Genomic DNA, 26,915 nt, shown 5'->3' on the forward strand with positions numbered 1-26,915 from the left:
GGGTCCATAGTCATGAAGAAAGTGAGAGGCAGGAAAAAATACCCTCTCAGGAGAGATACAGATTAGACTTTGAGTCAGTCCTACAGCCAGCTGTTTTAAAAGCCCCAAAAGGGGGTTAACTATTTAAAAATGATTTAGCTGGTGAAACTGCACCATATGAATTACTTGGTGGAATTAAGGAGACGAGAATGATGAGGCAGGAGTGAGGGGCTTTATCGACTCAGCACTAAATGTTCAGCTGAAAAAGGGAAGGCAGGCAAGGCAGCTTATAGATGCCTGTGATTTCCAAGCGATCCACGAATGTTTATTGGGACGTCATGTCTCTGACCCTGGAATGGGATACAAGCCAATCTGTATAAAAAGATACTCTTATATTCCTGGCATAGTTTTGCGGTGAGCAGAATCTGCTGTATGTATATTTTATGTTTCAGGTTGCAGGGCCCTGTGTGGGAGTTTTATATAATGTCTTTCAATATTTATTTGGTTAAACTTTACAATTATGATCCTTAGAGAAAATGATTCTCAGATGCTAGATCCTGCCTGCATAATTTGAATGAGATTATGCACACACACAGAGGCAATCTCTGACTCATACACATCAGCCACTCTATCATGCACCCTTCTCCAGCCCTCCACTTCTACATATCTCCAATAACATTTATCCTCACAGCCACCATATGGGTAAACCAGTGACAGTCTCCCAATGACAGATCGATACACAGACATATTGGCCCAGATGGAGACAGTGCCTACATCTAAGTGGCTCCTTGGGGTGCCTGTGGTTAGAGAAGACAAACTGGTATGTCCAGAAGCTGTCTAAGCCCACCAAAGACATGAACTGCCTGAGGAAGGCAAAAACTTCTAAGAATCTTTACTGGTTCCCTGAAGAACCAGTAAAGCACAAATGATTCAGCACATATATGCCCACATATCTCTTTCCAGACAAAGTAAAAGTCACCATTATAAGTGATTCTCTGCATCTTTGTCTTTTCTGCCAGGTTCCCCATCTACAAGCCTGATGTACAGCAGGCAACACAAGCGTGCTATTGCCTCATTTCATACAAGTTTCATAGAGCACTTGAGAAGACAAGTTAGAGGTGTCAACAGTTTAAATAAAAACATTCAAATTGGAAAGATTAAGGTAGGAGTGAGACTGTGTTGGCTGATGAGATAGGGGCTGGGAAAACACAGCCACTGACAGAACAATAATTTAGCTAAATACTTACTCTGCTGTACATTTCAGTGCAGTGGGAAGAGACATTGCTCTCTAATGCTAAGAAGATCCTTTGCTTCTTAAGCATGGCAGACCATGGAAACTCCAATAATTTGCCAGTAGAATGATGGTCAAACAGATCCAAGAGTCCACCATCAGTAAGACAGAGACACCAAAAACATTATTTCAGCATATTAGTCTGTTCCCTGTTAGTTTTTGCAGTTTATAGTCGATATAACCACGATGGTGTTCACTGGGGAAAGTCTCCTATGTTGTATTTCATCGCACTGTCTCTTGCACGTAGAGGCCCCTGATTACTGATTTCTCCCTAAATTATTTAAATTAGCTTAAATTAATAAAAGTCTGCTCTTCTTCTTTCTCTCATATATAAATATACTCAGAAGGTTAAAGGAGATCACTGTATCATTTTGGGTACAGGAACAATAAAACTCGTCAGTGCTTGAGAGATTAAACTGGATGTGAGCTGGGTTTGCTTGGTGGTAGTTGAATCAGCTCAGATGAACAATGAGACAAATGTGTGTCACACAGGCCACCAAACTCAAGTGGCTTGGAACAAGCCAGGGCAGGCAAGCATGTGGGTCTAAGTCACACTAGTGAGAACAATAATGTCTTTACCGTTCACGTGTAATCACAGCAGCCAAAGATCTGTCAGCACAGTAGCTCTTATTAAACGTAAGCGTTTGCCAATGGTGAGTGGAACCTGGCATTTACCAGACAGAAGTACGTGCACAGACAGTGTATGCTGCACACACACACACTCAGCCTGCAGTTTCTGGGAAGCATCAAGCCATCCAAGCTACTTGGTGTGGTCCTTTAACACCAACATCTTTAGTTTGTAGATGGTTTACTGTATGCTGAAAAATCTTCCGTAGTGTGCAGGCAGGGCTCGTCCAGGACTTCCAGGAAGCACTGAGCTGTGAGGATCAGAAATCGTCAGGTTTCTGTGGTGTAATGGAGGAACAATCAGTTGATTTCCTTTAAGAATGGCACAGTAGCTCTCTGCTCTTTCTGTTGGATAAGAAAATACCAGACAAATATAAAAAAAACCCCTCAGATTCTACAAAAAATTAATGCCAAGTACAAAACAAGTACATGTGTATGAAAAGACAGATGTAAAGCTACCTTAAACTGTTGTACTAGGGACAGTGAAAAGAAAAGTTAGGCTCTCATCACTACTATGCTGTTTTATGTTTCCTCTCACATTCCCACGTGGGTAGGAGGGAGAAATTGAATATCCTGAAGTTGAGTTTAGGTCATCAGGAGTCTGCAGGGTTAATGGGAACCGTTATTGCTGAGATGCCAGGGAAAACTATTTCAGACCTATCAGCTCTGCCAAAAAGAGCAAACTCAATCAAACATTTGAGTTCCTGTGTAGGAAGTAAAAATAATTATTCTGTTATTTATTACTATAAAAAAGTTCCATTTCAGCCAAGATGTCTGAAAAAAAAGCATTCAAATTTTATGCGTTTGTGGCTGTAGCAAGATTTTGGTTGGATGGTTTAAATGAGTCCCTGTGTGTGTAAATGTCACAACATGCCAAATAAACAAGGGTCTGAGGAGTCTGAATTCAGTTACATTTGAACTCTGGGAAAATTCAGATTCATGGCCTGGTTTTACTCTGGCATAACAAACCAAGCCAAACCCTTTACCCAAACACACCTAGGACTGTGAAAAGTTTAACCCTGCATCCAGCCTCTGCTTCCATGTCTGTGGCTTCCCTAAGCAAGCATGAAATGGTCTGCATAGGCTTTTTGTGTATCATAGGCAGACAAATATTTTCTGCTTCGATTTGGAAGTGCCTCTTGTTGCATCTTCATAATGAGCTGACTCCACAGCAGATGTCAAAAGCAAAATTAAAGAAGTTTATTTTCCATCCCGGACTGAGCACTTCCTGAGAAAAACAAACTCTTTGTGAACATTTAAATCTGCACGGTGACCTACTTTGCTCTAGTGGTAATGCTTTGTATTGCTAAGAGAGAAACCAGGAGATGATTCCCAATCTCATCTTCGCCCTCCCATGCCACTGAAAGACAAACATTCTGCTGAGGCAGCAGGCTTGGACCTCCAAGGCACTGAAGGAGATGCTCCACTGGTGAAGCTGACCAAAAAGCCGTAAAGTCAATCATCTGCTGAGCTATTATGCACTTCCCAATGCTTAGTAGTGTCCCTTCTGGCTAATGATATGTCTCCCTGGTTTTTCTTGGAGAGCTCTTCCTCAGGAGCATTGTTTTTGCAGGCAGAATACCTCTAGTTGCTGCCAATGGTACACTTTCACCTTCTATAGAAGTGGGCTAGAAAATAATTATTTCCCCACTAGTTTGCTGAATGGTTATTTGATTTAATAGAAAAATCACAGGACAGCTATCAAATTCTGCAGAATTGTTCAATAAACATAGGTGAGAACCAAATTGCCTGTTACTTATATGGAGAGGTATAAAATAATATATGTAGATCATCTGGGCATCATCCTTATTCCTTTAGATGATACCTTCCCACAATATCCAACAAAATAACTGTGAGAGTCATTGTTTTTTTTTGGTTTTGGAAGATCACTGGGAATTCTTTCAAGATTTCTCCAAAGGGAACTTCCACATGAGATGAGTTCTTTAGGGATGGAAACACTTTTGGCTGCTGCTTTTATAAGATGTATCTGGAGAGGCCATAGTGAGCAATAGAAGAGACCTTTCCAGAGAGCACTTTTCAAGGCCCAATTTCACAACGATGGCTACCTCCAAGGTTATGGCAGTTGAAAGTGTGTACTCATCTCCTTGAAAACCAGGGCTGTCTTGACAATCTGCTCCAGTTCTGCATGCACTGTTCTTTTGGTTATATTATGGGTGACCCTTTACATTGTGTTTAATGACTTGGAATCTGGGAAAACGTCCAATCATTCATAGTTGAAATATTGCACGTTGGACTTGGTACCAATACAAGCAACCTTGTACTTTATAAAACTGACTGGGAACTGGTTCCTTACCCCTTTTATTCTTCCAAGAACTACAACACGACAATAAAGTAGTAGTAGAATTTATGTTCATTTACAGTAAGTGCAAACAAAGTGCTTCTGGTATCCCATCTCTAGTGTTAGCTATTTTGCTTAAAGCATTGAATCTCCTACGAAACGGTCCATGCACAATCGCATGCCATTACCTATCAGGCCTTTCTGACTGCTTTGACCTGCCCAGAAAGTAACAAAAATGTCTTTGCTGTTGCAAAATAACGTATACATTAGCTCAGATTAAGTCACCCAGAAAGGTGGCACTGCTGATTCAAGACCTACAATGATTTTCTCTCACTGATTTTTTTTTTACTTCATTGTAATTAGTACGTCTTCTAAAAGCATGGTAACGCTCTCTTCTACATCCAAATGAGCTCCTGACAAATGCAGAAGCAACTTTAAAGTAACTTGAACAGAGTCAAATGCAAGTGGTCTTTAATTTCACAAATAGCTGACAAAGGAAGATCTTTCCAGCTTGAGTGATAGCTCTGTGATTTGAGTTAAGACAAACACAGTTCCCAGCCCTTTGACCAGTATATGGACTGTTTTTAAAAGAAAGAGATGTTATGTCTGTCAACCTGCCCAGAAATCCTTTAGCCAGCAAAAGGAATCTGAAACCAAGATTGTCAAAAGCCAAAAAGGAATATTTTGCAAAGGCTTCAGGAGTGCTGGGACTGGGGAGGGGAAGAGAATCCTTAGAAAATATATCTCGGTAAACAGACTGGTCACTGACTCGTAACAAGAGCTTAATCTGCTGCAGTCAAGTATAAATGTGTGAATTTCCAGGTCTGTGGTTTGCTGGACAGGGAGAGTAGGCAAATGGAGGAAATGTTGCCCATAGTCTTATTTCATGTAAAATGGGAATAAGCATGTATTAGGGACGAGTCTGACTTATGTATGGGAGGCAGAATCCAGTGCTGCAGCTCCTGTACTTTCTGCATTGATATTACAATTCAGAAGCTTCTGTTGTAAGGACTCGGTACTCCAGAAAAAGGTCTGGTTGATTGGTGAGTAGAAGAACTAGGAAGGGGCCATGACCCTAAAGACTACCCTTTGGAAAGCACATCAGGATGAACCTTTGTGGTCCCACAGTCCTAGAAAGGACCCTCTCTTCCTCCCCTTCTCAGCCTAACTGGGATTGATGGTTAGCACAAATGTTAAAAGCTTGCCTTTGCTCTCACAGAGAAGACACCAGCAAATATTGCTGAAGCTAGTCCCTGTGAGATGTCACCTCCTCATTGCAAAACTACATACAGATAGATTCATGCTTCTTGCAAAGTGCTGCCTTGGAGCAAGAAGTGGAGTTCAAACACATTTGAAATCCATCTACAAGGCACAGCATTCATTTTATCAGTAATTGTAAAACAGGAAATTCAAGGGAGTCTATGACAGTCTGTGGAACTGGAAATGCAAAATGCAGGGGTTCAATAGATTGTTTTGTGAGTTTCTCTCCAATAAAGGTTTCCTTTAGATATTTACAGATCATATGCTTTCTGTGCCTCACAGTGATCTCACAGCTCAGCACCGATCAAATAAGCCTTTTCTCTCAACAATGCCTTCCATTGCCACTGGTCTAAACACCTCATCAGAAGTCAGTTAGCTGCTAAAGCATATGTGGGGTGAAAAGCTTCATGATTAGCTACCCAAAAAAGTGAAGAAATTCAAGTACCGAGCAGCAAATAGTTCCAAGTCATAAGAGGAACAAGAGCAGTGCTGGATCTGAAACACAAGCACCTGACGTAAACAATATAATTCAGCGTTTTCCGAAATACTCTGTGGCTCTGGGTATGGGGAGGCAAGATGTACAGAAAGGCCTCTTAAGAGTTCCTTTAGAGACTCATAGGCTCAGATCCTAAGCTGTCTAATACACCCAGAGTGAAGCACCTAAGGCCCTAGCTAATACCTTTATGAAAATACTCTTGAAAAACGAAGGTGCAATCTATGATGCTAAATACATTGCATATTTACCTACATCTATCCTATAGCGTTTAAACACTGTCTGCTACAGTATGTACAGGAGGAAAAAACTGTAAAAGATGTAGCGATACTAAGGCAGAAATGGTACCCTGAGTTTGCAGAGAGCCTGAAACAGCTCCAAATTGCTCCTTGCTCTCATGTCTTGGTTTTTATTGGTTTCATTAGTAAAGCACAATAAGAAGTCCATCATGAAGTGCTACAAAAGCTGCTGTCCACGTCTTTGCTGAATTTACATGCTCAAGGGGAGGAGGGAATGCTTTCACCTTTTTTTGAAGGAAGATCAGCTTTCAAAACTTCAAGAAAAACTTAGTCCTTAAATCATGCTGTCTCTCCAACACACAACAACGAACTGACCATGCAGGCTGGTTTTTTCCTCTGTATCAATGTATTTTTGAGGTCTGCTCTGCTAGTTCTGAGATAATTCTTTAAAAACTGTTGTCATTATCTTCAGAACTATATAACCGGAAAGTTAAATTGAGTGGCCCAAATTGACTGATTGTATTTTCCTTGTTTTACTAAATGACCTGCAGCACTATGATTTGGTCTAACGAATTACAATCATCTCCCTCCCTTTCCTCATTTCTCCTTGTGACCACTGAGGGGAAAAAAAGCCATTCTTCTGGTCTGACTGATAGGCTCACCTGCAAATAACCTCGTCGTTCTATGGCTGATTGGAAAGCAACACATATTTAACCCAGAAATATTGTTTGTTCACGGTCCTTCTATAGTACACAGAGATAGTTTTTGCTAACAAATCTCTCTGCAAAAGCAAGATTCTAGAAACTTGCCTTGACTGCTGTGTAGACACACAGGGACATGTGGATTTTTCTTGGCAAAAATAAGCCATGGCTCTGACATAGTAAAAACAAAAGTCATAACAGCACATCAGAGGGCAGGAAAAAGTCAGAAAAAGCTTTACTCAGAAAACATGCTAGTAATTATGCATTTGCACGTTATTCTTCATTTAAACACATTAGAACAACCACCATGAAACAAAAAGAGAAAAAAAAAAAAAAGCACATCCGTTACTTAAAATTACCACCAGATTTTAGTGGACTTTTGCATTGGCTCTGTTTTAAAGAAAGCAAACATTTGACTCCATGGGCTACAGGGCAAATGAAGGGCTGTTACCCTTCCTCTCTCAGGAATGGAGCCCTCATGTTGGTCAAGCTTTTGTTTTGGAAACCGAGAGTCTAAAAGGATCTCTCTCTTAAATAACTCCCTTGTCCTCTAGCAGCGCCTTTCTCACTGAATCCTGCATGTGGACACACTTAGCATGTTTCAGAATAATTTGCATGTAAATACTAGGGTTCCTCCTCAAACTAAAGGACATTTTGAAACAATGTGATAAAAAGAAAAAGGACCAAAATAGTTCTGAATAATTTCGTCAATGAGACTTTTTAGATTTCTTCTGGTATCTGTCTTCACGGAGCAGACAGACATCACCAAGACCTAAAGGAGATCCACATTTATCTGAACGGCAACTGAAAGCCCCAAATATACCTTACAGCACTAGATACAGTTAGATGGATAATGGTATTGAGTTCCTCTATCTATCATGGTCACACATTATTTTAACCTAAAAAATGGGCCTGGGAAAGCCCTTTATTTTGGTTAGAAGGAATCTACCAGATTCCTTCCTGAGGAGATGGCAATTTCTCTTCTCTTTCTCTAGCCTTCAATTTTTGTTAGCACTGTTATGTGGAAAGCGTAATAAAACTGCCTTAAATATTTCTCCTTCATTTTCCCCTTTCCCAAAGCAGCAGCACAATGGGGTGCCAAAATGAGTGCCTTCATTAGCAGGCAGTTTATAACAAATGGACTTGATAAACACAAACCTGCCTTGTGGTTAATTAGTTAAACTGCTCTTATGGTCAGAAGTGTGGTCAGGTAGTGATGTCCTGGTGCAGTTAATAACCCATCAGCAGTCACCTGTAATGTCTTTAGCAAAGACGGCTTTGGTGGTACAAGATGGCCTGAACAGGGAAATGGGAAAGGAAGACAGGTGTGGGGAGCACTGGAAAGAAGGAATATTTTCTAAGAGGCTGCAGTGCTGTTATAAATCACATAACATAACAGCTTCTCTTCAGTTATGGTTTCAGTTATGACAGTGGCATAGGGCATACTGTAGAATAGCATTTTGTTCCCCTGCTAGTGCCTTGCTCACATTATAAATTTTAGCTTCTTCTAGCTGGGGGACTTAGAACTCTTCATCCTTTTTTTTCAGAACAAAAAAGCTACTTAAAGAAATATCAAGGACTGTTGTTTAAAGAAAAAGCTATTCTAGCTATTCTATATGTTGTGTAAGCCACTGCATGATTTCAAAAACACATTATTTGCCTTGTTTGAAGGGATAACACTCCTTCTCTGAAATGAAAATGGCAGGACACAGCAGAACAGGCTCAGAAGAGAGCCTGAATATAACATCAACCTTGTCTTTCTTCCTCCCTCTCAATTTTTTACAAATGTACCCAGTATTCTCAGCAGGGTTAAGTATGCAGGGGCTAGGCCAGGTTTTGAGCACACCCAACTTCTCATTCATGCATCAAGGAGAAAACGAAATCATTGTATCCTGAAGCCTTCAAAGTGAAAAAGCACTTCAGGCTTGGACTTTGCACAGCCACCTGCTTGTATTATCTGTAAGGAAAGAAAAGGCAGGTTCATACAATGTTTTTCACTGCAAACACTACCTGCCTAAGTATGGTGAGTACTTTCTCTCTGTGCTCTGTGTGCACACCTCAATGAGCTACTGGAGCTGTAAACTTCCTGTGCCAGTGATTGTATTTCGTGGCTCTTCTCTGACTTAAACAATTCACTCTGTAAGAGTGTGAAACCATCTGCTTTCATTCCTTGGAGAGCTATTGAATTCATTGTCATGACAAAGATTTTTTTCTATATTATAAGAAAAGAGGAAGAAAGACAAAAGAGGAGAGGCTACAATTAAAATGGACACGCTATCTGGGTTACTACAATTTTCCAGCTCTCCTGGTAACTCCTGTCTCATCAAACCTGCAACAATCAAGGTGGCACTCTGAATGCTCCCTCCCTATGCCCTCATGACACGATCTGATGATGTCTGGAACATCCTCTTTCCCTATCAGTTTCAGGAAAAGACATTGGAGGAGTCCAAATGAGTGGCAGCCCTAGAGCTCCTGGCTTCTTGAAAATTGCTTAGATCTTCAGTAGAGCTGGGGTGGAAGCCGTTCCTATACCTTGAATTACTGCAGCTTCCTAGGACTGGCTCCAAGACCCATTGTATGACAGGAATCTCTCAAAACATCACCACACGCTGGAAGGTTATTCTTGTGTTCATCCTCATGTGTTCAATTTCACCCAGACACCTCTAAATGAAGTGCAAAGACTGAGATTAGCCCTAATCACCCCTTTCCTGAGGAGACTAAACTCTCAATCATAGATAGCTGCCAAGAATCCAAAGCCTCCTCAGAGTCACAGAGATGATGTCCACATGACCAGATGAACCACCCCAGGGTGTGGAATCTCCTCAGCTTCCTTCCACCCTTCATACCACTGATCAAATGTAACTTTGAGTGAATAAGATATGCCAGGGAGGCATCCAAGGTAGACAGTAGTCTGTCTCCACACTGCTAACAAGGCAGTGCTGGAGCCTCAGCAACATGCCTTCAGGTATAAGGGATCTCTCATGTGTGAATTGAAGGTGAAGTGATAGAATAAACCCCTGTGAGATACGAAGTTCATTAATTATCTGGGCAATGGCAGACAAACAAACACCCAGCATGTGGAGCTAAGCGCATATTAGTAGTACATTTCTCAGGAAAGCTGCATCTCAACCAACCTGGAGAAGACTTTTGACTTGAGAAATAAATAATTCTCAGCAATAAAAACGTGAGTTTATGACAAATGACAAATATAGTTCAAGCAGCAGGCAGAGGCAGCTCTGGAACATCCTGCTATGCCAGGCAAAGTCTTCCTTTCTGAGAGACCCCAGACCCCAGACCCACAAATGCCACCTCTTCCCCTGTCTCCTTTACCTATCAGAGCAGTGACTTTTATTTGTGATCAAATCCTGTCTGAGTGACTTATTGTGAAGCTTTGTGCATCCATCACTCTACAAAGCCCATGGTGACCCTAGAGTTAAATGGATCTCTCCTTCCCTCTCCACACGGTCAATGCCTCACAATACAGACAGGAGATTCCTCTCCCTCTCATTCCACGCTGTGACCCCTAGGATTGGTTCCAACAAAGGCTTTGAACAAGTAGCAAGGGGAACAATTTGCTCAATTGCTGCCCACCTTCAGAATCCTTTTCTTGGATTCTAATCTCCAAGACTTTGAAAATGTCAGGGGTTTGCTTTACTCTCTTAGGCTCTGGCTGAGATGGAGAACAGAATATTGTCTCTGACAGAAAGGTTTGGCTAAAGATTGCCCTGAAATAAATGGGACCAAAACATTTCTAGCTTCCTCATCTGGCCAAAAGACTCTCCAAAGAATTAGTCTTTTAAAATGCACTCTTTCCTTCAGTTTTTGCGGTGTATGTTACTGAGAGTCCACATTTCTTTCTGTTTTCCAGTTTGGTCTTAATTGTTGTTATTGTTGTATTTTAAAGGAGTTTGTTAGATATAAGAAACAATCTGTCTTGGCACACAGTGCCTGCTCACAAGTGCATGGGGTGTCAGGCCTGGGAATGTCATTAGCAGACTTGTTTAGAGAAAAGGGTTAGTTAACCACAAAACTGCTCTGGACATAATTTGTTTAACTGCTCCCGTGGTCAGAAGTGTGGTCAGGCTCACAGCATCCAGGAGCTGTTAATCACCTGTCAGCGGGCTCTTGCAGCATCTTTTGCAATTGTAGCCCTTGTTGTTTGAGGCCCTGTCAGCAAGGGAAATGAAAAGAGCAATATTCATAAAGTTTTCAAGAGAGAGAGAGTAGAGCTGTGGCTGAATCTCATTTGTGGTGTATCTCATCTGAGACTGAATTTAATTTTCTAATGGAATCCCCAATTCTTATGGCAGTAAGTGATTGTGCAATTAGCATTATTTTGCAGCTGAATTTTTAATGAATCCTTACAGTCTGTCTTCCTTTTCCTGTTACCCCAACTCATCTCTTGCAACTTCTAAACACATGGGCCAATTTCAACAAAACTGGACACACGAGAGAACTCTTATGCATATTAAGTTCATACATCTCACAAAAATAGGGTAAATGGATAGAAAAGAGAGTGCTTAATGCCCCTTCTGCAAGAATACTCGCTGTGCAATCTCAGCTCTTATGTATCTGAGACAAAATCTGTCTCCTCAGAGGAGCCCAAGTGTCCCAATTGCTGAAAACATCAAGTTCACATCTTATCAGAGACATCACAGAACCCAGTGTCAGGACCCTGATCTCAAAGGCTCCTGGTTTGTTAGGACTGATGTGGTCTCGCATTGAGGTAAGGCTTGGGGCTGAATCAATCCAGATCTGTCATGAGTCTCTTCACTGGAAAACAGCCTCTTCTCTACAGTTACAGTTTGGAAGGAAATACGGGCCAGAGTACACCAGCAACTGAAGAGAAGTGGAAATGGCTGAGGACATTGCAGAGACTGGGGTGTTTCATTAATCAGCCCTGGTGATTCAGGACAAGAAAGATGTCGCATTTGAGAAGACTGTCACCACGAAAGTTCTCTCTGGGATGATTCAACATAAAAAACACTTAAAAATATTGTGATAGAGTCATCTGCTCAATTGGTTTCCTCAATAGTTTGTGCTTGATCCATACCTAGGCACAACTCCACTCCCTGACTCTCTAAATAACTGCCTTGTCAATTAAACATGGGCTTTCCTGGAGTATAACGATCCATGCCAAGCATCATCCTCCTTCTGCCCACTCCTTGCAAAACCAGCCCCAGTCTTCTCCAGCTAACTCCTGCCACTCCAAACTCAGTATCTTACCTCCAAGCAAAATCTCCTTGTCTGCCCCCACTGCCTAGTGGACCTCACTGCAATCCTTGACTGAGTCCCTCTTCCAAAAGCTTCTGCATGCCAGGTGCCATCAAGGCCTGCTCTGAAAATCTTTTTGTCCATCCAACACCCACACAGAGATGTCTCCTCTTCCTCTTGTCACTGAGCCCTGTGGTTATCTTGCTTTAAACAGTGACTTTTGCTCTTCCTTGTGAAGCAGCAGCACTGACACATTTTGTCCTTTCCCTTTTCTCCCATCTTAGACTGTCATTCCACTTCACAGCAGGGATGGAAAGGGAGAGATGGCCAAATTTTTGGTCCATCCTCACGTTTTGCACCATGGATCCTGTGCCTGTCAGCTCAGTGTGTTATGAAGGTGAAAAGTGGAGACGGAAAGACAAAAAGGCTGAGAGCAATTCCCCCACTCTGCTGCCTGATTTGTGATCTCCACTGTGCAGTGCCCCTTTTTTGGGGAATCACTTACCCAGGGTCACTAGATTCATAGGTCTGAGGGGCTAGAGGAGTGTAGCATGATCCCTCAGAGAGATTGCTGAAGAGCACAGCACGCTTTACTGATGCCTACATAGTCCTTATCAAAAAGTCATTTGAAGCAGAGCTGGGTCTCGCTCTCTCCCCCAGCACTGGAAAACATCTCTGGGCCATTAGAAAGGTAACAAACCAGTGCTGGTCATGAGAATTAAAAGCAGAGAGGGGGAACTGCAGCTTCAGCTCTGTGCTAGAGGTATGTTTTACCCTTCCCCTAAAGAAAAAGAGGAAAACATGAAAGCTCAAAGTAAAGGCATGTTTCCAAGAAAAATGCTATGTGATTAAGTGATAAGTTTTGATCACTGACGGTGGGTATTTCATCAGACAGGAAATTACTGTTGAGGGTCATTGTGCACTAATTAAGCTTTACTTGCTCCGAATCACCTCATCACAGCCCACAGCGTGTGCACTGCCTCAACTCAGTCTCTGCACACCGGGTTCTGAGCACACACACACAGAGAACTGCAGTCGTGCTACTCCCCAGCTGTGCTGGCAGCCCAGGCTGCACAGAGAGCTGCAGTCTCTGCTCTTCCTTCACCCCTGAGGCCACGGCTTGCGTACCTGAGAGCACCTCCTCGCCTCTGGCCTGGAAAGAAATGCCCAGCCCTGCTGCTTTCTGCTGCAGTATTTTGGGGATCTGTTTTGCCAGATGATGTACGCATGGGTTTGAAAGCAAGTATGGCCTTGTAAGGAGCAAATCCATGGCTCTCCTCTCCTGATAAGCATTGCTCTTTCTTTAGGCAGAGCAGATGAGAGTTGTTTATTTAACCACTATTCTACACAAAGCAATAAAACAGTGTGCATGAAGGCACTGGGGGACATTTTGAGTTAACGGCTTAGCTCGCCTCCACAGGAATCAGTCAGTGAGGTTTGCAGCAGAGATTCTGGCAATTACCTACATCTCCAATTAAGGTAAGCTCACGTCAGTCATCGCTAGCTGCAATTTCCAAACCAGCTCCCCTGTGCTACTTTACTGTGTGAGCTTGCTGCAGAAGGAAAAGTGAGCCATATATCTAGAAGTCTCTGCAAAGCCCCAGTGAGCCCATGGGAATCTGTATGTTGATCTTGATGGGCTTTAGACTGGACCATTACGCTCCAGCAGCCTGCTAATGCAGAACAGTGATTGCAGCAAGGCTGTGCTCAGGCACTGTTGGTGAAGAGGTCGACTCAGAGTGACAAGGAATAGATAGATCGAGAGTGAGTTTGGTGGTAATAAGATACATCAGTGATGTGGGATGCAGACCAACCCTCAGTGTGCTCTGGACACTCTCCCTGCTCCTCTACATGTCCCATTAAGGACAGATGATCTCTGAGAAGTCCTGTTTGGTTTCCACCTGGATGCCGGTGTTTCCCAGCTATGGAGCTGAAGGCTGTGCTGAATGCAAGCTTCTGAGTGAATATTTACCCAGGACAGACATAAGCTAAATGGCATCTATTGCTTGCACTGCTCTGGAAGTTCCTGGACTTAATTTTCAGAACAGTCAGTTCTGAACTGTGAACGTGAACAGAGCCATGGGAACCAGACCCAGTACTGCTCTGCTGGATTCTGAGGCCACTGGGGATTTACTCTTGACTGACTTTTTGCAAAACTGAGTCCATAAACCTCACCCAAAGTTTCCTGCCAGTGGGCCAATAAGATGACAGGAGTGAGGCTTGGCCTTCAGAGCAGGATCGCCTAGCTTTTGACTGGACTTGCTGGCAGTTACAGCCATGGGACCACTTGAGCTTCAAGGTTTTGCACCACAGGGTAGCACTATGTACTACATATAATATCATTTGTTCATACCTTTCATAGCCTTTTGGCTAAGCCCAAATTATTTCTGCCTACTCAGTACTCAGTTTATCCTAAATAAAAACTACTGTTGCCAGCTTGTAAAAGATATATGTAATGTTGATCTGTCAAACCTGGACCCTGGTATAACTTTCTGAGACTGTGGGCCTGGGCATATGTCTACAAGTGTGATTTCTGTTTCCTTGCTGCCAAGGCATTCATGTCCATCTTATTGAGTTTATTTGTGGGAAGGAAAAAAATGGTCAATAATCATAAAATGCAACAAAAGAAAATGCCAAGCTAACTCTGACATGCTTTCTTCATACCACTTCCTTTTGTGGAGAAACAGCATCTATCCACTTAAATTGTGGATAGCAAAATATTGAGAAGATGTTTCCTAATGAGTTGGCAAATAAAGATGCCAAAGGGGTGAGAGCTGAATTCTGGAGAGGATGTTAGCGTTTCCCTCCTGATTCAAATTCAGTCTTTATTATTATTATTTTTGTTTCTTCTTTCCATTTCATTTGGCAATGGACTTTTACAACAAGTAAGTTTTTTAGTGTTCTCCATTCTATGAACTGAGACTGAACACAGTCAAAATTAACTTCTCCCTGGGACGTGAAGACAGAACAGAAGGACACTAATCTTTCCTACCTCCTCCCCCCTGACATTATATTCTTTATTTGCAGGATCTTTACATCATCTGCATATAAGAAAGGGAAAGAAAATAATATATCATATTGGAAGCCACTATCTGGAAATATCCACTTTGCAATGGCATTGCCGTAAGTAGTTTAATTTCTCATCTACCCCAGATTGCACTGATGTAGGAAAAGCAACCTCTTTCACCCACTGCTGAATTCTGTGATTCATCAGTGAAACAACAGGGTTTTGGAGTGTTCAAAGTATTTCCTTTCTAGTCTGGCAATACAAAGGAAAATAAAGGAGTTGTTTCTGAGGAGGGGCCAAAGCAGGGAGGGAGAAGTTTTCTGTTCAAAGCAAAGAATCTATTGAAAACAATTGAATAAATTGATAATTTTTAGACTTTAGAAGGTGTCTGCCTCTAGAAAGCTTAACAAATATTTAATTAACATTTTGTTAAACTACTAGTATCTCTTTTGTACTTAGACACCTGGTAAGGAGGTGGGAAACTTTGTAGATTCTGCTGGGAAATATTCTGACTTCCTAAGTGTAACACTTCTAATTTTATAACACAACTTTTCCTCTAGGTTATCTTTAAAATGTAGAGAATATAAGTCTGTCATATTTTTGTTTATGTTGCAGACAGATATAAAGGTTGTAAATTTGAGTTGATCACAGACCTTGTCTAAAGCACGTGTGCACTTTCATGACACTGTTTATCTTTAGTGTTTGGCCAGATGAGATAAAACAGTGGTGTGTCAAACACGTGACATGTTATCTAGATAGCATGAACACTCTTGTTGCAGGACATGTTGACACAGCACTTCTGAGCAGATGAAGACAACATGATGGCTCCACTTGTGCTAAGGAACAAGATGAGTGTTCTTATGTTAATCTCTGCACTCCGCCCCCACGCCTAACACTATAAGCTTGAGCTTGCACGATGGAACTGCTCAGATGAATTCAGCAATAGAAATGATAAAAACCAAACAAACCTTGAGTATGAGAAGGATTTAAATTTGTTATTGTGAAATTAGAGAGGTAACGGTAGACAGTTCTTTTATGCAAAAAAATGTGTAACTGTATGGGAGCTTGCCCTCAGGTTTTGGTTCTTTTTAAGATGTTCTTTTCCTTTGTTAAGAATAAAAGCAGTGTTCAAGGCTTGAGGACATTTGGAGTGAGAAAAATTAAGAAATTTAGTTCTTAAGTCCCACCTTGATCACAAGAAGAAATCATATCTGGGGCTTCATTTAAACATGTGTCAAATTTAGCCATGTCTGTATACCTGATGCATGCAGTCTGTAAAATGACAGTGTTTCAAATCTGCATCCTTGCTTGAGAGACTCTTAAGTCCACTCCACATACCCTACTGACATCTCTCGAGGTACAGGGAAGTCATAAAGGACAGAATCTAGCTGGAAAGCTGCATTTTTATGAGGGCAGGGAGAAATTACATCTGAAAATATATAGCTTTTTAAAAGCATCTCTACCTTGTGACATGGAAGACAGCAGAGAAAGGCAGGAGTTGGCAAGGATCTGAACTGGAAGTCCACTGAGCTCTGTGTGAAGGTATCAGATTAGAACTAGAAGTACAACAGCCACATTTGTGGGATATCAGACTTAATGCCAAGCCTCTCAGCTCCAAAGGTAGGACTAGAATTGGCTGATTTCTGGAGGCAGCACTACAGAAACCAGTCTGGGTCCAGTTGCCTCCCAGTCTTCATCCCGTACAAATGATTTCACGGGAGGTGAGGACTGCATGACAAATTCAATTAGAGATGAGCCTGAGGGGGAAAGAGGTTGTCAAAACAGATGATTAAAATGAATGTAGTTTGAAGCCAAGGGGAGTAACCAGCATTAAGTCATGCCCACAAGCAAGGAAAAATAACGTGCTAGGAGCTACGAGGTAAAGTGGACTCATTTGTTTTTTTCATTGTGTTCCTTCAGTTTCTCATTTTCCTCCCCTCCCACTCTCTATAATGCTACTGCTTGGCTACACATTAAACACTTTGACAGTCACACAAAATCATCTAACATTTCCATGGCAGTGAAACATTAAAGTATAAACAGTTTATTTCTCATGAAATTTGTAAGGAAAACAAACATTTTATAGGGCTCCAGTTCCCCCTGCCTTTTCCTCCCCTGTAGCCCCAAAATTATTGCCAATGTAAAAGACAAGAGAGAAAATAGATCTTAAGTAAACAGAGTCATGAGTGTTATTTACTATCCGCTGGTTATATGCCAAGGAGATATCAACCAAGCAGACATCAGGAAAATATTTATCCAAGCATTAATATATTCTTTGCACATGACACATTGCACATCATTATTTAGCTGGGCTGATAACACGGAAGCTTTACTAACAGCATATTTCTTCCCGTGCTTAGAAGTCTTTAAAGCATTTTTAAGCCTAGCAGTAAATCACAGCCTGGTTTGCAGATACATTCTGTATACACATGCATATTCCACTTCAGCCCTTCTAATCATATGGCTGAACGTCCATGCCTTTTCTTCCTTGGTACTTGAATGTCATTTTTGTGATTGAAAGAGGAAAAGCAAAGCAATCAGTGTCTGCCACATCCTAAGTTCCTACTCAAATTCCCATCAGCATTCATCTCCACTGCTCAATGAGGCAACTGATCCGGAGAAGTAGATCAGATAATACAAGAACTGAGACAAATCTGAAAAGACGCCTGAACAAATCAAGAAAGCCTTTAAAATGTGTAAAGTACTCTATTGTTCCAGGGCTGTGAGGTGGTGGGCTTATCCTGGTGAGCTGTCAATATGTCTGTCCCCAGGATAAATCCCAAGAATTCTTATTTTTGATCTTATTCTCTTTTTTTTTTTTTTTTCCCCTGAGTTGGTAGATGAAAATATTTGGATAGTTCCCATCTGCCCTAGACAAGGAGATGAACCCCTGGCTGTTGTGACTGTTCCTGTGCAATAAATATCAATTCCTGGACAAAGAAATTAAAGAGAACCTGATCATATTGATTGAAAATGGCACTAATAGGCACAGACTTAGAGGCACGGATTTCTTAACTGTTTAATCAGCATAAAAGATGTGGGACTTGATGACAAGAGTACACCATGGACTGAGCTTTGAAGGAGAGAAAGAAGAGGAACAAGGCATGGAGATGGATGGACTAGAAAGCAGAACCCTAAGTTTCCTTGCATCAGACCTCACACCAACCCCACCAGGACTTTGAGCCCTTCACAGTGTTGTTTTCAGCAACAATCTCAAAGGGTAAGACCATGGTGTGGACACCGGGTATCCCATATCTGATCTGAAATATTTCTTCATATTTCTCGATGACACCATTTAGCCAATCCTTTCTCTAATTTTTAACAAAACATTAAAAGATTCCAGAACTCACTATGCCTGTTTGTTATGGAAAGCTGGAGCCTGGAGAACTTTGGTGACATGGCCAGAGTTGGTGACACTCTCAGGAACAGAAACTGAGTTGTGACTCCTCTTGTCCTGTTCGAACTCCCAGGCCCTCATCAAAGAGCCTGGGCAGTCTTTGCAGCTACAGATTTTGCAGCGATCCACAGGGACTCGTAAGGGCTGAAGCTGCCTTTAAAAATGACTTCTTAGGCACGCAAAAGCATAAAGTTAAAACTTTCAGAGATAAGTCGTACTCCAGTACATGCCTGCCCACTAATCCATCTTTTCACTGAAAAACATCACAAGGAATTGCAATCATTCTCCTTATCACAGCAAGATCCACAGGCTACTCTGTCCAATGTGATCTAGCTTTCACTTAGTTAGGAATTTCTCATGCTCTTTAACAAAGATTTGACTTAATGATGTTTTAATAATTTATCATGTTAAGAAAAGAAATAAAAGAGGGAATTGTTAACACAATAAGATTTCCCCCACACACTTGAAGGTTTGAAACCTGGGTCCTATGACCTCTCCATGCCATTGGCTGGTGACACATGTAATCGCCTGCATCTGGGACCTGATTTTCCAGCTCTTGAATCAACAGGGAAATTTCAACACCCCCAAAATCTCTAAGACTATTGAAGTGAATGAATTGTTCCAATTAGGCTTTGTCTATTGTTGGTCTGCAGTTTACCAATAATAGTGCACTCCAGCCATAGACTTGACAGAAAGGGATGGGGAAGAAAAAGTCTGCACATTATTTCCCAGTGAGGAACTCTAGAATAGAGATAAGAACATTTCAGAAATGACTGATAAGCTACATCCTGTTGTGTTTGTTTTTATTTATATTAAGGGGTTAGCTGATCTGAATCAAGGGTTCTGTGTGAGGAATGTCTCCAAGATAAATGGGAAGACAGCACTCATGTGAGTGATACCCTACTGGAAGAACAGATTGAACATTGCCTATTGATTTAATGACAAGAGTAAGGCTCACTTATGGAGGTGAGGCTTCATCACATGAACATAAATTTAATTTTAAGCCCAGATAAGATTATTATTCTCAGACTGGTCTGTGTGGCAAAGGTTTGCAGCAGCACTTACCTCAAGCCCATAACTTCTGGTTGAATTGTAACACCTCTTTTAGAATTGTAAGCAGTCTGGAATAAGATATTTCAAATGACAGAAACTGTAGCTTCTCCCAGAAAATTTCTTCCATTTCAATGCAACATTAATAGCCTAGCAAGATTCGTGACTTGTACTTGAATTAGAGGTGGCAATAACAATATTCCGGCATGGTTTATTTAGCTTGTTTAGAAAGTCTACTGTCAAGTGTTTGCTAGTATCTTTCTCATGCTTAAACTGACACCAGTTAACTCTGTTTGCTACATACCTCTGGGATACACATCTCTAGCCTAACTGGTGGAAAATTGGTTGTTAATGCTCAGGAAATAACCGATTTTCCATCTATTATAATGTGGCCTTACTGAAAGTATATGCTGTTGACATACAAACTACTGATTACAGTTTTTAGTTAACAAATGGGTTTTGTCAATTGCCCCAGGCACTGCCTAACAAAGTTGTGCTTAACAGCTAAGAAGACCGATTTCTTTGAGGATATTGCTTAAATGGAGCACAGATCTAGTGTATACAACAGTTGCTATTCATCAGGCGCTGGGAAAAAAAAAGCCTGGCAGTAAGCCAGAAATGTAAAGCAGCCCTATAAGTTGGCAGAGTAGTTCATAATTACTGCTATTAAAACATACACACTTGCATATGTGTGTGTGTGTGTGTGCGCATACACATACATGAGATTTACTGAGATATAAAATGCCAATGCTAACTTCAGGGCAATATTTCTATGATGATTTCATTCCATGATTAAGTATTTCGGAAGGAAGATACAACGTATTAATTAAAGTAGAGGATAAATACCTTAATTAGCTGATGAAATACAATTTGCATGGAAGTGAATTTTTTTAATAACTGCTCAATGTGCCTTAGGCAATGTTTCAGCATGTCCCCATCTTCTCCCTTCTGTCATCAGCAGGGAATTCTAAATAAATATTTAGAGACTAACTCTGATATTGCTCACTATTTTTCTGAATTCATTCCACTTTGTTGGAATAGTAATTTCACACTGTGAAATCAGAAAGAGAAATCAGATTTCTGCTTCTTCTTTCCCCTCCTCCTGCACAGCAGAGTGAAAAGAACCACTCAGACCAATGAAGTAATGAGATATCCTAGAATTGAACACAGAAGGGAGCAAGAGAGATGCTACTAGATGGGTGGGCTTTTCTAATGCTATTATTGTGTAAATCCTCTTTTAGGTCTGTTTGCTCACCCTTAGTTTTCTGACGTCATTAGATATTCCCTGCTTAGACATAAGCCAGTCCAGAAACTTCAAAGAAGAATATTCTTGCAGCTATGGAATTGCCAGTTGCTGAGAGATATTATTGTTTATTTGGTTTTGCTTTGGTTTGGTTTTGGTAGCATCTTTGCCTCATTTAACTGCCTGCAAGGAGTGCTACCTTGATATGCAGACACTGAGCATTTTACTTTGACATCTATGATCAACATGGGGTTTCAGGTCACCTCTTTTCAGCACACTACTCAAACCCTGCTCTGAAGTTGGGATTATTCATTTCCTTGTGGACTCTTCTACATTATTTATCAAAAAGGAATCCAAGCATTTCATGAATTATGATGGTAATGGGTTTATTTTTACAGCTTACTGGAGGAGTTAGTTGGGTTGGTGTCGCTGCTGCTTTATGGATAGGTAATGGATGCACAGATGTATTAAGATCTGTGTATCTCACAAGCCTGAGAAATTCAAATAGACTATAATTTGATTTTTCAGCTGATAGTGCATCCTGGCTCTCTGCATATGTTCTGACTACCTTTACTGCAGGTAAAGCTGTGAAAGCTCAGGACTTCCATAAACCCAAGATTTGCTAAGCCAGGATTCATCTAAATAACTCCTTATGAGGCACTGATTTAAAGATTTGCTCAGGGCTAGATCAAAATATGGAAGCAAGTTCTGCCTCCTCCAGAATGACAGGCTAAGCTTCTGGCTGCCCTTTCTCACTTTTGCATCTCCACAGTATTACAAGAACTCTGTATCAGCATGGCCAAAGTAGGCACCTCTATGACTGTTGGGAAGACAATCGATGCCTGCTTTACATGTGGCATCTACTGGTTTCTTGGACCCTCCTAGGGAGTACTGGATATGGTCCAGGTTCCCATACTATAGAAATCCCACTCTGAACCTCTGACATCATGAAAATTGTAGAGTTTGCTTTCTCTTGCACTGTTTCTTCCTTCTAATGCATGTGGTGCCTGGCACCATGTAGGGAACAAGACTATAGTTTTGAAGGAGGTTTAGGCCTTCTCAGTTGGGGCTTTTTTGGCAGCAGAGGCAGGCGTGTCCAGAAGATCACTTATTCCCATCTGCAGAGTGAGATTTTCCCGTGGATTAAAAAAAGAACTAGAGTTTGGGGTTGGGAGGATCATGGATATAATCATCTGAGACAGTAAAGACTGTCATAAAAAGAGGCTGAATTAACATTTTCAGGGGCATTTGACTTCGTTATTAAATAGCTAACAGAGGAAATAAATATACTTCATTATCTGAACGAGACAGACTTCGGCCATCTGAACAAAGGCCAGATCAGCCAGCTCCCCAAGTTGTCATTTCAGCCCATTAATAAAGGCAGTTTGCCCCAGGACACGAGGTCTTTGTTGACAGCTGAGGAATGGGAAAAGTCAGGTGTTCCAGGTTCTGTTCTAATCTTGTATACGAGTGAGATATTGTAAGTGGTGTCTTCTTCCCATTCTTTCCAGAGGCCTCCATTTTCCTCATTCTGTTCCCCCTGACAGAGCAAAAGAGGAACTAGAAATGTCCAATTAGCTATTTCTTTCACCATGCTGCAACTAGAAGTGGAAAAATTCAGGGGGAGGGTGAGATTGCAGAGGTATTGAGAGGCCATAATGTCTCAGCTCCAAACAACTGCCCCCGAGTTTATGCTTCTTGGATTTTTTTTGCGATGAATATTTGTGGGTATTCCATAAGCAAAATAATGAGGGGATTTCCCCTCTATAAACATTCTGGGATTTTTTTCTTGTTTTCTTTGAGTGCAATAAGGTCAAAATCAGCACCCAAATTGTTAGATTTCAACACAAAGTTCAACTGCACTACAAACAGGTAAAACCAGAGTTTTATAATGATAAGTTCTGGCCTGCCCACTCTAATAATTCCACTGAGTTCCTCCCCCCTACCTGTATTAACCACAGGTCAGGTGAAAGACTGCCTTCCTCAAACAGTATTGAAGGCACAAAAACAAATTCAACCCAAGATAGAATTCACAGCTCCCTCCTCATTTTAAAAATCTCCCCACTGCAAGCATCAAAGCCTCAATGCAAATATTTCCCTGCATGTTTCTACACTCACACCAATATGCTCCCAGTGCTGCAGAGAGCACAGCCTCCCTCACCAAGCAAACCTCTTCTACAGCCCAAGTTACACAGGTTAACCTCTTTATTGGGTTACTAAACCTCTTCTGGTCGTCTGTTCTGCTTTACTGCATCAGCATTTCCTTTCAGTCCAACCTTTTACCTTGACTTCTTATTTAATTTTCCAAAGCCTTTTCACCATGCTATGAGGAGAAACTTCACACTGAACGCAATCGTCTTCCCTCTTTGGTGCTGCATTCCTACCTGTCGGGGATGGACAGGTGCTTTCAGACGCAATACAGACCCACAAAGAGCAGGAAATCCTCTGTCCAGCCAAGGATGAAAATAGTTACCTGCCCTGTCATTTGACCCCAACTCCAGAGTAACACATGATTTTGAGAAGGGGACTCTCATCCTGGGTTTTTAACAAATGTCATTTTAACAAATGCCACCTTAGAGCAATATCACATATGGATGACAACACAATGCTTCTCAGGAAACACCTAATATAGCATATGATTTGTTTTTAAAGTGGAGGGGAAGGGGGAAAAGGCAAAGAGTTGCAATCAGAACTAGAGAGTTCAACAAATGATTTCTACAAAGAAAAATGCTATTCTTTTTGTGCCAGCACCTTTTAGTTGTAGGACTTAAAAGGGTTTGGGGTTCTTTGTTAACCACTTGGACCGATGCCCAACAGTTGTTTTCATTTATCCTCGACATTTTCAACTGCTCCCATTGAAGTGAGATAAAGTAGCAGAAAGAAAAATAAACGGGCTTTCTTTCTCCCCTCTTTCCCCATCCGCTTGGGTCACTGTTCTGTCTTGTTTTATAGAGATCTGAACGGGTGCCGTACAAGCCGTCCGAGCAGACGTGGAGGGTGAGGCAGGAAAGACAGCTTGCGGTTGTGGCAAGGGGCTCACAGCACTCGGGTGCACCTCCCAGCTTTGCTACAGCCTCCCTGCACTGTCTTTGCAAAATCACTTCACCTCTCCATGCCTCATTTCCTCATCTGAGAAAGAAAATATCATTCCTTTTTTCTCATCTTGTACCAGCTTTGAGACAATAAACTGGAAGGTTTTACAGGCCAGGGTAATTTCTCACTACCTGTTTCTTGCCCTGTCTAAAAACAATGGGATTTTGGTCTGTGTGAGCATTTGGTTAATAGAAAAAATTAGCTAATAACAGAAGTACTTGTCCAGATCTGCATGTCCTCTGGGTTTGCCTTAGCTTCCTCATGGCCAGAGCTGTTGGAACAGTTTTAATCATCCTGTGAATAGACTTGACAGCTTTGATTCAAACCCAAACTCAAATTGAAAACTGATTTGAACTGTTATTTCTTTTCAAATCCAGAACTGAACCTACACGCTTACTTTGAAGACTATGTGGACTCAAAAATACCCAAAACCAATAGAACAAAACTTTCTCTGTAGCTGGACCAGAACTCAACTAAAAAAAATTACTGATTTCAGTCCATAACAGATTTACTTATTTTAAGATTTCAGTTTCCTTTTATTCATCATGTCATAACAACTGAAGTTATTAGGAAATCCACCATAATTTGTGTAAAAACTAATTCCTGAAAGCTTTTAAAACTTTGGCAGAAGTTGTTACTTGGTAAAAACTTGCTATGGAATTTCATGGCCACTTGTAGTCAGTCTTCCATTTAGAAACTTTTGATCAAGTAATTAGGGAGAAAACACAACTAATAAACAATCAAGAAACAACCTGTAGGTGGTAAGCACTTCTCTGAAAACACTCAAAGAGATAAAAATAACAAAGGTCAGCTTGACAGAAATAATGTTTGGATCTGATTTTCTAGCTCAGTTCTGGCTGCCAATATGCCTGTGTTACTGTTCTTGGACTTGAGTTCTTCTTAGTTTTGATTAAAAGAAAGGTAAAGAGGAGCTTGGGATGTTATGTTCTGGACAGTGAGGTGAGCAGTGACAATACAACCCAGACAGAGAGCCAAAACACTCCTGAAATATAGTCACCCCAATGTCAAGAAATATGAGTTTGTGACTTGCTCTGGATTGCTATGAAAAGCTGTCCCCTTTTAACAGAAGTGTGTGAGATACCAGGTTCGGGAGCCAGAGGCAGCCCAGCAAAAGTGCTAGTCATGCCTTCTTTATGGCTGGCCAGGGAAGCTGGTGTGTCTTAATTGTGCTAGCTAGAACCAGTTGGAATTTCTTCCCTCAATTCAGTTACATTTTTTGACCAAGTCTTATGATCCAGCATGAAGTATACATTACACTTTGTCTTCTGGTTTTCTTAGTTTGACTTTGAAATAAAAAGTCCTGCAAAGAAATGAAGAACATTTCACTTTGATTTTCATGAGGTGTTGGTGTTACTTACCAGTCAGTCTCATGTATTTAGGTACAGTTTCTTTATGGACTTTGATCTCTGCAACTGCAGACAGCCACTGTCAGAAGCCAAAATCATTACAGATTATCTCACATACGAGACAGGCGTGCACGTGACTCTGCTCTTCTTGGAAATGTTCTGCTCGCTGCTGTTTTTATAATCATAAAACAGAGGCCATGTTGAGTGAACAGCCCAGCCTTGTTTTTGACTGGACAAAGAGAGAAAAGAAGAGAGAAGAAACAGACCTGGGAAAAGCCCAGGTATGCCAAGTGCCTGCAATTACCTGCCTCTGCCCTTCCTTTCAGCAGCTATGAACAAGTAGTGACAAGTGACTGCAATGACTGGAGTTATTAATCTGCAGCTCAGATGAATTAATTCCATTTCAGCTGAAAATATGTTCCCAAACATCCAGAGCAAGGGCAGCAAAACTAAGCAAAAGCAGAAGAAGAAGCAAGATGGGAAAACAGCCATTGCTCCAAAAATCCTCATATATTCTTATTCTTATTCTCACTCTTCCAGGGAACAACTTAAGTCCCAGCTCTATCTGAGCCTTTTACTGAGACGGCATCCAGAATAAGTGGCTGGATGATACGACAAGGCAGCCAGTGGGTCAGAATCAGTGAAGCAGACGTGTTCCTATGTGTTCCTCTGTATTATTTGAGTTTAGTTCCCCTAGTTAGGGCTGTAAAACATATTGCCCATCAGAAGGCAGGTACAAAAAAGGAGAGGCCTTTCATTCTGCAGGAGGCCCTTGTAGGGCTGCCCTTTGTGAGCACTGTGATATGGTTAGTTTTGCCATACAGAGTGTACCCAGGCATGGTGTGACAACCCCAGTTCATGTTGCCTTTACACTGGTGATGAAAGAGAAGTCTGAAACTGAATGTGAATCGCTGCTCAGGTGGTGTTCATAGTGCAGGTGGAAAAACAATAAGACAAGATCATTCAAGAGACTCTCTTTTGGGAAATAAGGTGGTTTCTAGAGAGAGTAACAGCTGTTCTTCTTCTAAGGAAGCCACAGACATCTGTGAACGCATAAAGCCCATCTTCATTCTGTATCCTTCCCTCCCGCACCCCCAGCATTGTGGTAGCTCTGCCAAGCCTCTGCTACCTACGGGGCTGACATGGCCAGATCCAAGGCACTGTACGTGCAGCCCAGTGAGAGAGATAAGGATGGCGGTGTGAGAGCAGATGTCTTCTGTCTTACTGGCTCCCCTCCTTATTTGTTTGTTGCCATCATCCTTAAGCTGTTTCCACTCCACAAAGTGACTGGTGAGTCACTACAACCCACTGTCTTGGGAAGATAAAGGCAGTATCTGTAGCATCGTGTGATCAAATGAGCCCAGACACCCGATAAAATCCTCTCTCCCTCTCTCCTCCTCATGGAGGGTCTATAGGCAGTCCCTCCTGCAGGCATCTGCTAATGTGGTCATGTTTAAAACCCTCTTCTGTGACACCTATGCAGAGACCAGCTGGTTTGGGCTAACTCCTCCACAATAACTCTCTGGTCCTCTCTCTCTCCTGCTTTGAATGGTGAATATGGGGTCAGCAGCTTGCAAAAATAAGCCAAACCAGATCAGGTGATCATGTAGGATTAGGTGCAGTTCCCCACTGGGTGTCAAATCCCAGCACACCCA

General features: G+C 41.5%; 1 long non-coding RNA gene across 2 annotated transcripts in view; it reads right to left on the reverse strand.

Annotated features, from left to right (window-relative positions):
• The window catches only part of LOC128852913 (uncharacterized), a 132,125-nt gene that overhangs the window by 46,009 nt on the left and 59,201 nt on the right, over window positions 1–26,915 (reverse strand). For both annotated transcript variants that reach the window (XR_008451034.1, XR_008451035.1), the window contains exon 4: window positions 1,227–2,242. This is a non-coding gene — a long non-coding RNA (uncharacterized LOC128852913). The remainder of the gene's footprint in view (window positions 1–1,226; window positions 2,243–26,915) is intronic.

Source organism: Cuculus canorus, chromosome 8 (genome assembly GCF_017976375.1).
Source record: "Cuculus canorus isolate bCucCan1 chromosome 8, bCucCan1.pri, whole genome shotgun sequence".
NCBI classification, from domain to species: Eukaryota; Metazoa; Chordata; class Aves; order Cuculiformes; family Cuculidae; genus Cuculus; species Cuculus canorus.